The following is a 10,186-nucleotide window of genomic DNA, read 5'->3' on the forward strand; positions in this document are numbered from 1 at the left end:
TTCAGTTAATCCCATCAGGGATGAATTCACGATTAGGCTAAGGCTATAACCCAATCCTTTCTCTTCCAAACCTTCTCACTTTGTTTCACATGTGAGCTTTTGGGGGACACCACATCTAAACCATAACACTGGTCTCACCTCATTCCAACACCCAGACATCATGAACATCCTTCCAAAGCAAATCCTCAGTCTTACTGGATAAGTTGATTCAACTTCTTTAGATTTAGTTTAAGGCTCTTTGGATCAGAGTTTCCGAGTTCTATGTTCTCCCCATCTCATTACATTTGCCCTGTATTGTCCCCATCTATCTCACCACTTTTCTCAGATTTGCATCTAGAATATGCAGCCTCCCGATATCCCAAACATGCACTGTAAACAAGGGACAAGGAACTGTGCAAGAGGCACCATCAATAAGACATCCTGGACAGCTGGAGATGGAAAACTCCTGACTGGGTAGACTGACTGGTATGCTCATTCTTGATGGGTATGAAAGACAGGGGAATGTTTCCAACAGCCTCATAAACAAGACTCAGGAACTTAGCAGTCCACCTTCTGTACAGGAGAAGAGGAGAGTTTAAAAATCTGTTCTCTTCCCTATTCCCTCCTGCAGTTCACTCTTCACAGTGGGTTATTGCTCAAAGGGTCACTCATCCCAGAGCTATAGATTTCTCCAATTTCCTCTCCTGCCCCTGGCCACTCTTGTCTTCTGCTTCTGTTTTTTGGTTCAGCCCCCACTGAATTCTTGGGCTGTCTGTGCTTCATGGTTTCAGGCAATTTATCTCTCCTTTCTACTTTTTCCCATCCTACAGTGAAAGTAACAATATACACCTCAGGCAAGCCTGGGACAAACTCAGTCCTTTTTGAATAGGAATGCTGCTCTTCATGCAGACATGAAAATTTAGGTGTTCCTCAATTTCACTGCACAAGACACCATGCTATATAGGGACAGAGCCCTTCTGGAATCAGCCCAGTGGCTCCCTTGCTCAGGGGTCTGAGATGGACAGAGGATGTAGCCTATGAACAAATCTGAGGATGGGTCCAAGAAGCTAATTCCAGTGGGATTATAACCTGAACACATTAGGGAGATTTGAGAGACAGGGTCCTCTCCAAAGCAGAAAATGATACCTCCATCCACCCAGTTACTCAAGTCAGACATGACTTGAGTATCTCTTCAACACCACCCCACCTATTTCCAATCCTTCAGTGAGTCTTTTTGAGCTTCTTTCTAAACAATCTAAGGATTACTTTCTTACTTCTTTTTATACTGTAGCCACTTGGACCAGGAAACCAAGATCTACTGCTTGGACTATGAATTCAACTCCTAAAATCCTCTTCAACTTATTCTGGAATTACCAATATCATCTTAGACCATGGCATAGCATTGCTTAAAACGTCAACAGCCTCTCACTTGAACTATGTTAGCTAGTAATATAAGAACATCCATGCTATGGTTGGGTGTTGAATATTCCTCTAAGGAATATAAAGACTTGGTCCCTGGGTTGGTGGTATTGGAGAGTGTTATGTACATTAAGAGTTGGGGTCTTATGGATCATTGGGGGTGTGCCCTCAAAAGGGATTGGGGGACACTGCCTATACTTTGCCTCCGTTGTGATTTGGATTTGAGGTGTCCCCCAAAAGCTCACGTGAGATAATACAGAAAGGTTCAGAGGAGAAATGATTGGGTTGTAACAGTCTTAACCCAATCAGTGAATTAATCCCTGATGGGACTAATTGAAGTGGTAGGTGTGGCTGGAGAAGGTGGGAATTGGGGCGTGGCTATGGGGTATATTTTTGATTCTGGAGAGTGGTGTTTCTCTATCTGCTTCCTGATGATGCAAGATGCTTCCCTCCACCACCCTCTCCTGTCATGATGTCTGATCTCGCCTTGAGCCTCAAGAATGGAGCCTGCTAACTCTAGATTGAGACCTCTGAAACTGTAAGTCCTCAAATAAACTTTTCCTCCTTTAAAATTGTTCTGGTCAGATCTTTTAGTCACAGGAGTGAAAAACCTGACTAAAACACTCCCCTCTGCTCTGGTTTGAGGTGTGACTGTTTGTTCCTCTGTCACTCTTGCCATGATGTTCCTCTGCTTGCTGCCCTCACCAGAGGCCAAACCAATGGGACCACTAATCCTGGATTCTGAACCTCAAAATTGTGAGCTAAATGAACATTTTTCTCATTATAAAGTTAGGTTTCTTGGGTGTTTCATTGTAGTAATGCATAACTGACTAATATACCACATGATTTGATATCCACATCACACCAATATCTTCTGCCACTGTCTCCACCCACCCAATATGGTCTTGTTTCAGTTTGTTGAGCAAGCCAGTTTCTTTCCAATCTGTTCTTCTTTACTCTCTGCCTGGAATGTACTTTTGTACTTACATGGCTGCCTGCTTCTTATCATACAATTGCAGCCTAAATCAGTGGCTCTCAAACTGGTGTGGCTTCTATAACTTCAAGGGCTCACTACACAGACTACTGGGTCCCACTCCAGGGTCTCTGATGAGTCAGTGGTTGAACAGGTCTGAGAGTCTACATTTTGAACAAATTCCCAGGCTATGCTGATAGTCCTGCCCAGGGACAAAAGTCTTCTCTGATAACACTATTTGAAATCAATCTGTTCATTCCTAATAATCTGTCTCTGTACCTTTTTGTTTACTCATAGCATTTCTTGTACTTGAGGACTTGTTTACTCTTTTTGTGCTTTTGCATCTCTTCTCTGCTAGAATGTTGATTTATAAGGGCAGAACCATATCTCTTTCACATCTTAAGTCCTCAGATGCAGGTGCAGGTCCTGGTACATAATAGGTAATCAATAAATGGATTGAAGAACGACTGAATGAAGGGTAAAGGCAAAAGCAAAGAATGAGTTCAAAGATATTTATGTGGAATTTGTAGTACATGAGAAAAGGAGATGGCTGGAAACAAGGCAGGAAGGTCTGTTACCAGCAGGATGTCCCCAGATGGATGGGGGGCAGTAACTGATGAACAGGGCTGTCATTCTGGCAAACCCAATCCACACAGATGCTCAGTGGCATGCTGAGGCCCATCTTCACTCTGGGGGGCTGCCATTTGGCTCAGTGTGGAGCAAAATCTTGAGAAGAAGCTACCAGAGGATCCAAGGATTTGAAAGGAAATCAGTCAAAGAGTACATTCAAGGCCCTTTAATTAAATGTTCTGCTTAGTAACCTCTTAGTGATCTTTCCCTGCAACCAGTAGGGCAAAACAACACCTGGCCATGGTAGGTGAGAGACAGTGAGGGAGCAGGTAACCTGAGCAATGGAGGTATTCTAATGAAAACCACGGGAGAACAAGCTAGGTAGGGAGAGGACAGCAGTGAAAGATGACACTAATGAAGCTCACTCAGGTGTGCAGGTTTATGTGATTAATGCCCAGCACAGAGCGCACGTTTGATTAATAAGGCAGAACCTCCATATCATCAGCTAACCTTCTGAGGCTCCCAGGTAAAAGAGGTCTCTTGGAAAAGGGATGGGGACACTTTAAGCAAGGTTCAAAGAAAAAGAATCACTTTGGACTCAGTTATGAAAATAAAAGGAGGGAAAGTGGGAATTGTAACGATGCTTTAAAAAGAAGAAAAAAAAAAAAGAAAAACCTCAGTACATTGTTTTCTATCACAGGAAGTCTCGCCAGAGGTCAACTTCCATAAGAGAAATTCTATGGGTGTGTGAACAACTGGGGAGGAAATAAACACACAGAAGACTCAGGAGGCCTGGAGCAGCTTCTGTTCTGAGAGGGGCAGAACTTTCTGTTGTCCCAAAGCATTTCTGAGGGGACTTATAGGAAGGTGAACACCCCTGAGAATGTCTCAATATAATGACGTCAGAGTGCCAAACAATGGAAGATACTGCTCTCTAGAGAAACATCACACAAAAGCTCCCAATTAGCTAGGCAAACATTTTTAGTGCTGCAGCTAATGTTTAAAAGTTCCAATTGTTACAATCAGACCTATGTGTTCATCATATAAGTATGTTAAATTCAATGTAATTAAAATAGAATGAATAGATATGCAATATTTTTTTAAAATGATCTCTAATTCTACTATTTACAGCAAAACACTGTTAAAAGTTTTGGTGCTTATCTTCCTAAGTTTTTCTATGCATAGTTTTAGTATCATAATACCTTTTCTTTGTAAACTTGTTAATGTAATAATGTAAACACGCTTTCTTATACAAATTATGATGCTTACGTATCATTATCTTTTAAAGATAACAGTTTTCTATTACTGAAACTGTTCTCCTATTGTTGAACATGTGGGTTACTTCCAGTGTTTGCCCATAGGAAATGAACCCACTGTGAGACTTGCAGCTCATAGTGTGTATGTACTGCACATTGCTGAATGAATGACCCTTCCATTGTCCATTTCTATTGCACATTCACTATGATGTGGTGTTGTGTGTGTGTTGGTCATTTCGATGAAAATTTTAAAAGGAAGGGAATGAAATGTTATGATCCAAAATTACCTTCTTTATTCAGAAGCTAATGTAGTATTCTCCCCTTATCTGTGATTTTGCTTTCTGTAGTTCTGAGTTACCTGAACCAACTGCAGTCTGAAAATATTAAATGAAAAATTCCAGAAATAAAAAATCATGAGTTTTAAATAACTTTCTTTACAGTACACCATTAGAATGGTTCTATTTTATTATTAGCTATTTTTGCTAATCTCTTATTGTTCCTAATTTAATTTATGAATTAAACTTGATCATAAGTGCATATGGAAAGGAAAAACATAGTCTATCTAGAATTTAGTGATATCTGTGAATTTGAGTATCTCCTGGGTGGGGAGGGAGTCTTGGCATGTATCTCCTGAGGATAATTGTCTTTTCTGTGAAAATTTAAATATGGCTTTTGCTGTCAACTTCATGCCTACTCCTCAGTCCCTTCACTTTGACTTCTAGACACATTTTCTAAAGACACTGTTGTTCCTCAGAAGTGCATCAATGCACATGTTCCTGGGAGATCAGAGCTCAGCATGGTCCAGACAGCAGATTCCACACAGCAGGCTCACACAGAGCATTAAGCTCCCTGCCACACTGCTTCATCTTCATGGCAAAGCTGTGAGTTCCATAGTCATCCTCATTTACAGTTGAGAAAACAGAGACTTAGAAAGCAAGGGAATTTCCAGAGGTCCCAGAACCACTAAGTATCAGAATTAGAATTCAGGTAACTTCCACTGCATCACAGATGTTTCCTTCATGCAAGAAAAAGGAGGAAGCAGATGGAAGAGAGGAGGCTTCAGAAGGCAGTTAGACTGATTTCCACTCAGGGACACTGCTGACAAAGAAAGGTCCATTGGGTGGGTGGCAGCAGCTGGGAGCCGGAGAGTCTGAGCCTATGCAGCTCTTGAAAAGGGCTTGGAAGCCAGGAGGAAATCACGTCTTTAATCCTTTACACATACACAATGGTAGAATTCAGGAAATGTGCATGCCCTCTTCATTTGGTGCAAGATAACAAGGCTAACCTCAGCTATTGAGCCCATAAAGAAGACTCTCAGAAGCTAAACAGGGGTGTCTGCACTTCCAGAAGGCGAGAATCCGAGGTCTCCTTACTAGGCCGAGCAACTCTTGGCCTGATTTTACTGAATGCATATATCTTTGAAGATCTTTTAGGATAGTTTCTTTAAAAAATTCTACCTACTTTGGAATCTCATGGGATGCTTGCTATAAATATAGATTCCTAAACCCTATCCTAGTCCTATGAATCAGAAATCCTGGAGGTGGTTCCCAAGATTTGACATTCTCCACAAGCTTAACAGGTAAGAGATGTTTTCAAAGCTTGATTCTTAATTCTTCATTCTTAAATTCTTAGATTTTCATTCTTAAATTCATTCCACAACTATGACTCTGAGGCTATAATAAAGCAGAGTTTAAAAGTACACTGAGAGACTAGCATGATCTGTCCTCATTTATTGTGCTTTATGCCACATCAAGGGGTTTTCTCATGTTCCACCACATGAGAAGGGCAACAGAGAGCCTCAGGACAAATTATCACCTCCCTTACACAGAGAAAGGAATGGGACCCAGGAGGCCAAGAGACTTGAATCTAGGGTACATGGCTCTTAACTGGTTCCTTAGGAAATCACCCCTTCTCTTCTGGCTATCATCTCTGCTTCTTTTTCTACACCATCTTATCTCTTTTCCTTTTCATTATTACACCCTTTGATCCCCATTCACCAAAATTGGAGAATCCATTTTCAAGAACAATTCCAAAGAAAACATCCTTGGAAAGACAAGAAACTGAACAAGTATAAAACCTTCCTTTACAAAAATATCCAGCAGATGAATTACTTCATCATGGAAAATGGTCCAGTTCCACATTAGTTCAGTACAGTAATCTAAATCTGAATGGCTTAGAGTGTGTAAGTAATGAACAAAAATCAGTGTCCTCCATAATATCTTGAAAACATATTTATTTTAAAAAGTTTTCTCTAGATGGTCAAAGAGTCAGTCAGGGTCTTTTCCAAGGATCCAGTTCACCAGGGACTTCTTTCTGCCCCTTGCTACCTCCCCAGGTTCCCAAGGGCCACCTTATTCATGCTGTCACTCATGCTAAGGCCCTTGCCTCATCATTGAATTCCCTTTCTGATGCCATGTTCCTGCCCTGTTCCTACCCATAATGGATGACAAATTATTCAATTATGTTTGAAAGTCCAGTTCTAATATCTCAGTTCTTTTTAGGTTTCCACCCATCTACCACCCACTCTGTTTCCTCATCAAGGCAACAAATGTTCCCAAGTCCTCTATTTAAGTCTCAGGCTAACTCAACAGGGTTAATGGATTACATGCTCTCCCCCTGCTAGATTTTCCCCTTAGAAAATTCTTTTTTATACTGCTATCTCTTTCAATGTCTGATGCATAATAGGTGCCCAGTTCAAATTTATTTATCTCCATATCTGCTCTCTTTCTAAAAACTTTCTCCTATCTAGTGTGTCCTTAAGGCTTTAAACATTTCTATTCAGGAACAGGTCAGGACAAAATCTATACTTCTCTTCAATTCTGAATTTGCTTTTCTCTTTTGAATGAAAATCATTAAGTCAGAAACTTTTGAAACAAGGCCTTGTTCTCTCTATATCCAAGAAGTAATTTTATACCCAAATGCCATCAAATCAATCAATGTGTTATATGTTTGTAAAGGACAATTCTGAAATGGGCTAGATTGTGTATAGGAAAAAGGTCACTTTGTTCAACAAGTTTTATTTTACAGCTCTAAAAGTCACCCAGGCATACAAGAAAACTAATTAGACTTCAAGACTACCAAGTGAGGCTATCTTGTGACAGCCTGTAGTGACAAAGTCTTTCAGTAGTTGCTGAAGAAACCACCATCAAAAACATGTTTTTCCTACATAAAATTCATCAGCTGGGCAATTTTTCAATGACTACTTTGAAATGGAAAAAGCAAGAAAGCTGAAATTATAATAGATAAATAATGAGTGGTTATGGATTTGATTATATGTAGGAAAAATGGCAATAAATCATTAGCTGAAGCAAGTTCCCTTCATAAGTTTTGCTTCCCAAGTAAGCAAAGTATTGCCCTTAAATAATAACGTTTCCTCTGGTAGTCTGAGTTTCCTGAGTCCAAAATGTTCAGTGGTGAGCAAAGAAAATATCATTTCCAACTTATGTTCCATGATAATGTTGATTTCCCACCAACTGTGATCTCCTAATGAGATAGCCAAAGCTATTTAAGTGTTGTCACCTTTTTTTCTGTGAAGAGGATGGCACCAGCTCTTTTCCAATGTAAATGTGAAGTGCTCTCCATGAAAACAGTATTTGTTGAAGCATTCAACCAACCTAGTAATTCTAAAATACATTCAGTCTAAGACCCAGTCACTGCATGGTGATTTTCCAATCTAGAGAAATAATGGACAATTGAAGAAGCAACCTTAGGTTGTCTTTGACAAATTGAGGCATTGGCTCTTCAGTCTCTGATAATCATTAAGAGCTCGGCAGCCCCTGTTAGACCCCCTCTACCTGGCCACCAGAAATGTTACATCCTGCCCTTGCTACTGCTGCAATTCCTACTCTCTCTCATCCAGTCCTTTCCATCTCCTTGTGAGAGCCCACCAAGCAGCTCCATTTAGTACCACGTATTCCACTCTGAGACCTCACCAGAATCAGCTTGTCCTCCCATTCCTGTATATTTCAGCCAGGAGCAGGAGGCTGGGACTCCATCCAGCTCATTCTACAGCACCAATTCTCACAGACCTATACTCCCAAAGACTCTGCTTACTCCCTCATCTAAGCTCTCCTCCCCTTTTCTTCACTATTACGAAACTTTTGCAGGATGACCTCTGGAACTCAGGGCCTATCCTCAGTAAATTCTCCTGCATGGTCTCCAAGCATTTGCTTCTATTCTTGTCCTAATAGAAATCTGACTGACTCTCCAGGTGATTGCTATTCTCTCTCAGCCTTCTCAAGATTTTCCTCCCACACTCTAGTTACTAGAGTGATACTGGAAGTTGTACTGGTGTCCTCACTTTTCATTGATCCTTCCAGATCACCATCATTTCTACAACCCAGCTGCTTGCCAGCAGACTTTTATATCCTGATTCCTCCTTATGTATATAATCTTTTAGTTATAACATAATTCATTGAAGATTTTTGCCTTGTCTTCTTGTTATCAAGATTATTAGGTGCAGACCCGCGTGTGGCACAGGCAAGGACCCTGAAGATAACAGCCGCTACCTTGCGAGCCGCCTTCCCCCGGCCTGCGTCTGAGTCTCCGCTGCTGCGGACCCGCTCTGACGCCGAAAGATTGACCTGCAGCCATGAGCAGCAACGAGTGCTTCAAGTGTGGACGATCTGGCCACTGGGCCCGGGAGTGCCCTACCGGCGGAGGCCGCGGTGGGGAATGAGAAGCCGCGGCAGAGGTTTCCAGTTTGTTTCCTCATCTCTTCCAGACATCTGTTATCGCTGTGGTGAGTCTGGTCACCTTGCCAAGGACTGTGATCTTCAGGAGGATGCCTGCTATAACTGCGGTAGAGGTGGCCACATCGCCAAGGACTGCAAGGAGCCCAAGCGAGAGCGAGAGCAGTGCTGCTACGACTGCGGCAAGCCAGGCCACCTGGCTCGCGACTGTGACCCGCCGATGAGCAGAAGTGCTACTCTTGTGGAGAATTTGGACACATTCAGAAAGACTGCACCAAAGTCAAGTGATACAGTGTGGTGAAACTGGTCACGTAGCCATCAATTGCAGCAAGACAAGCGAAGTCAACTGTTACCGTTGTGGCGAGTCAGGGCATCTTGCACGGGAATGCACATTGAGGCTACAGCCTAATCATTTTCCTTTGTCGCCCCTCCTTTTTCTGATTGATGGTTGTATTATTTTCTCTGAATCCTCTTCACTGGCCAAAGGTTGGCAGATAGAGGCTACTCCCAGGCCAGTGAGCTTTACTTGCCGTGTAAAGGAGGAAAGGGGTGGGGGAAAAAAAAAAAAAAAAAAAACGACTTTCTGCATTTAACTACAAAAAAAAAGTTTATGTTTAGTTTGGTAGAGGTGTTATGGATAATGCTTTGTTAAGAATCCCCTTTCCGCGCCACTGGTGAATAGAGGGAAGAATGGGAAGAGTTCAGTCAGACCAGAGCGCCCATTCTGGGTTTCTCAAAATGTTGCCATGTAGGAGGTAAAACCAGTTCTGGAAGTTTCTATGAACTTCCGTAAGTAACTTTAATTTTAGCATAATGATGGCCTTGGATTGCCTGACCTCAGTTGCTATTAATAACATCGTAACATCTGTTTCAGGCCCTCATCGAACATACAGTTGAGTGGGAGTAAACAAAAAGTCCAACGTGCGTTAAATGGCTAGGTGAGAGAAATCGGGATAAAAGCCCAAACAGGAGCTTCATCGCAGCGCCGATGCCCGACACGCGATGGTGATGGCAAAGGTTTAGAACACATTTTTTTCTCAAAGACTAAATCTAAAACCCAGAGTCCACATCGATGCGCAGAGTTAGCATAATTTGGAGCTATTCAGGAATTGCAGAGAAATGCATTTTCACAGAAATCAAGATGTTATTTTTGATACTATATCACTTAGACAACTGTGTTTCATTTGTTGTAATCAGTTTTTAAAAGTCAGATGGAAAAGCAACTGAAGTCCTAGAAAATAGAAAATGTAACTTTAAACTATTCCAATAAAGCTGGAGGAGGAAGGGGGAAAAAAAAG

General features: G+C 41.6%; 1 pseudogene across 1 annotated transcript; it reads left to right on the forward strand.

Annotated features, from left to right (window-relative positions):
- The first annotated feature begins 8,695 nt into the window (after nt 1–8,695).
- Nucleotides 8,696–9,422, forward strand: LOC306652377 (CCHC-type zinc finger nucleic acid binding protein-like; annotated as a pseudogene). Its single transcript has one exon. The product of its transcript is annotated as a CCHC-type zinc finger nucleic acid binding protein-like (transcript).
- Nucleotides 9,423–10,186: the final 764 nt, after the last annotated feature.

The sequence above is a fragment of the Sciurus vulgaris genome, assembly GCF_902686455.1.
Source record: "Sciurus vulgaris genome assembly, contig: HiC_scaffold_181_arrow_ctg1, whole genome shotgun sequence".
NCBI lineage: Eukaryota > Metazoa > Chordata > Mammalia > Rodentia > Sciuridae > Sciurus > Sciurus vulgaris.